Below are 3,912 nucleotides of genomic sequence, written 5' to 3'. Positions count from 1 at the left end.
TACCGGTGTCCGTAAGGATGAATTAGGATTCACTTTTGTGAATATTGATAAAAGTGGATAAGGAAGATCCTTTCATTTTAGCCACACAAGCCAAACAAGTGTTTTATGTGACCGATCCAAAAGATAAAAATTGGTCAGTTGTTTTATCCGTAAGGAGTAGGCGGGATGTGAATAGTTTTGATGAAGATGTTGTATATGAGGGTTTTGATCGTAATGTATCAGGTTTAGATGATAAGTATACTGTCAATAGTTCGAGTTTATATACGCGTGATGATCACAACGAAGGAATATGGATTAATACTGACACCCCTTCCAGAAAACGCCCTCGTGTTGTTGAAAAATGAGTAAGTCATGATGATTTATGTTTATTATAGTTATGCTTTTTAAAATCCTGACCCACCACATTCCAGGCATCCAGGAAAAACCCTGAAGAATAACCATCAATACCTGGGCTCTTGTTTCTATCAATAGACTTTAATGCATCCAGAATCTCAGGTGCTCTCACAGGTTGCACAAGAGAGTTGCAGCTTTCTGAAGGCACTGTGTCTTGAAGAAATAAATGTGAGGGCAAAGGCAAAACAGAAGAAGAAGAACCCAGCAAAGACTTATAGTAGGAAAGAAACCCAAGAGCAACCTCATGAGTGCCTGTGCACTGCCTTCCTGCATCATCAAGGATTCTGCCAATATTATTTCTAACATTTCTAGCAGAAATCCTAGAGTAGAAGTATCTATTACTAAGATCACCAAGGGAGAACAACTAAGTTTATCCTGACATTGCTTAAAGGCATGTTTACAGTTTGCCACTTTGTCAGAAAGATTAGTAAAGGAAGAAGTGTGAAGCTTCCTTAATCCACTTTTTAGCCTTTTAAGCTTCTGAAATAAGGAGGCTATATGCCCTCCATAGTAAGAATAACTCCAACCCATATGCACAGTATTCTGGAACTGAGGGGAGAGAGCCCAACAGTTCAAATCTTTTTTTTAGGTGAAATATGAATTAAATTAATAATGGTTTAGGTCTTACTTTTAGGTGAAATGTGAATTAAATTAATAATGGTTTAGGTCTTACATTACTCTGGATAAGTCAAACTAAAGCAGTTAAATTAGAAGTTGTATGCCCATAATCATGCTCATTGCACCAGGAACATAAGTGACATGAGGACTCCTTGCCATTGTAGCTGCATTCTCCTTCATAGCTTCAATCTTCCTTAACTCGATCAAACCCATTCCTGCAGATGCAGTTGCCTCTGAAATCAACTTGGCAACCTCACTTTCTCCTTCTGCCCTTATAACAGCTGCGCGCTTCTCCTGCTCTGACTTCATCACCACATACCTTATAAGGAAGGACGCATCTAACCAAGACCAACCTACCTACCTACCTACCTGCATAACTGAGCCACTTTACCCCCAACCCCTTATTTTAACCTGCTGTCTCAGAAGCTTTTGATATATTTATGTTGATATATTTACAGAATTTGATATATTTACGTCTTATTTATGTTGATATATTTACAGAATTTTATGAGTGTGTAATTTGTTAATGCATGCCAGGTTGATCGATGGGCTTACAAAGGTGTAAAGGAACTCAGAATACTAACTCTGATGAATCAGGCAAGAAGAGGAAGAGAAGGTCTAAGGAGAGGGGTCGAACAGTGTTGGCCTTAGTTTCAAAAGCACTTAAGGAGAAGAAACCAATTGAATTAGAGTGGGATAAAGTGCATAGATTGCCTACAGGAACGTACGCTGGGAAGTTTATTAGCTGGGTTGGCCTTACTACTCGGAGGCATGTTAGTTGCACAGTGGAAACGTGGGACCATGTGGATGATGTCACGAAGCAAGAAATTTTGGATAGTATCACAGTCAGTAATTGTCTTGGTTATCTGATAATTGACTTGGTTATTCTATGCATAAAATAGTAAGTGTCAAAAACCAAGAGCATTTAAAGTTTCATTAGGATTAATTGAAAGTCGCATATCATTTTTAACAGTTCGCTGAAGACTGATATACTCCTAGTAAAAAGTTTATATATAATAGCTCAGACTTTTTTTCTACCATTCTCTAAGTGTAATAAATTAAGATTTAAGGAGTAAGGGCAGCCACATCTTTGACTCATATATACAAACGCACATATATTACTACATGTTAAGTGTTAACTAATCGATTACATAGAAGACCTGATTCTACTATTGCTCATGCAACTTTGGTGGAACAGAACTGATTCTTTCCGCTACCTGCAGATTAACATAGAACAAGACTAAGACGCGCCATTAGGAAAGTTAAAAAAAAAAGGAAAAGTCTAATTTTTAGGAAGTAAAATATAGCTTACTAAAATAATACAGTTCAATTTTAGTTATACATATTAGAACAACAACATGCAATACTGAAATGGTAAGCAAAATCAAGTAATTTTGTGCAAAGCAAGATGCAACTGCTTTACGTGCGATAGTTGTTTGTCGGGTAATTTTCATCCGTGATACACAAGACTTGCTACATAGAGTATCATCTCGCTTGCAAAATTTGAATTTTATCTTTGAAATTATTAGAATGAGAGTTCAACCCTTGTCCTTAAGTTCATCTGTTTGCCCTTTTTTCTAAATATGTTATGTATGTGACAAAGTTCAACAGACTTAAGACTTTTTCTTGACATCAAAACTCCACATATGGATTTGGCTGATGAAGTATGCTCTAGTTGTTAGAGGTTGGTGGTACCGAATTACCCACAGGATATTAATTGGTTTATAAAGCTGATACTCCCTTGAGGAAGTTATCACACGTGATACAAAATTAGAGGTAAATCTATTATCACAGTTGTTATGTATGGTTGCGTATAAGTCACGTCAGATGGAAGACAACATAAGGATAACTTCTCCTTATTGTGTTTGTTGCTGGTGTCTTTGTTTACTTCATTTAGCTTAAATAGAGTAACTTGCCATCACATACTCGGTTTCATGACATCAAATTCATCATGGTAAGCTTGTACAGAGGTAGTTTGTTTGAGTTGCAGTAATTCAGACATAGGGTCTTCATGCATATTACCAAATATTTGCTTGATGGATGTCTCATACTCAGGCCAACATAGGCTTTGTGCCAAGCCAGAGCCTTTGTGTAGGGCGCTTTTGATATATAAATTACTAGGCTCTGGTGACAAACTTTGTCATTTGTGTAGGGCGCTTTCACCGTTATCACAGACCGTTATGATTGGTGTCTCATAAAGGCTGGGAATTTATGGAGAAAGTGGAAATGCACTTTAGTCCGTAAGTGGCTATACGACGAGACAAAGCAATACGAGGACACCACCAACAAAAAGTATGACTCAATAACACCTGAGGATTGGAATGTGTTTGTGGCATCTCACACTACTCAGGCATTTAAGGTAATATTCACTTATTAGGTTTGTTTAGTTTTTATCAAAAAAATATCGTAAGACATTTCCACTATATATAATTATTCTAACTACATTATATGTTGTAAAATGTAAGGAAATAAGTGCAAACAACAAGAAGAATGCTTGTATGAATAGGACAAGGTTCGTTGGCTCTCGAGCAGGTTACCGTGGGATTGAAGTTAAAATCGTAAGTACATACACCTAGACATACCTTTATAATTTATATTTATTTAAATCTGGAGGTTTTACTATACTCTTGACATTCTTAATTTTTTTTTTTTTTGTAGAAGAAAGACTTTGCCAAAAATGGAGTGATATTGGAGGAAGTTGACCGGCACTTAACTTGGCTAAGGGGTCACACGCCTAATAACGGAGACCTGACCGAATATTACAAGGAAGTGGCTACGAAAATTGTAAGTTCTTCAATTTTTAAAACAAAAATTATTAATTTCTAGGAATTGACACAACTATATATGTATTTAAATAATATAATATTATGAATGGGTGTAGAAAGAACTAGAAAAAGAGGT

The 3,912-nt window shown here is 36.3% G+C and overlaps 1 long non-coding RNA gene across 1 annotated transcript; it reads left to right on the top strand.

Moving 5' to 3' along the window:
* The first annotated feature begins 3,298 nt into the window (after positions 1-3,298).
* LOC141640259 (uncharacterized) lies at positions 3,299-3,569 on the top strand. Its single transcript, XR_012542928.1, has 2 exons — positions 3,299-3,370; positions 3,477-3,569. It is a non-coding gene; the product is annotated as an uncharacterized LOC141640259 (long non-coding RNA).
* Positions 3,570-3,912: the final 343 nt, after the last annotated feature.

Source organism: Silene latifolia, unplaced genomic scaffold (assembly GCF_048544455.1).
Source record: "Silene latifolia isolate original U9 population unplaced genomic scaffold, ASM4854445v1 scaffold_75, whole genome shotgun sequence".
In the NCBI taxonomy this organism is placed as follows: Eukaryota; Viridiplantae; Streptophyta; class Magnoliopsida; order Caryophyllales; family Caryophyllaceae; genus Silene; species Silene latifolia.
This window is presented reverse-complemented; position numbering and strand designations above follow the sequence as displayed.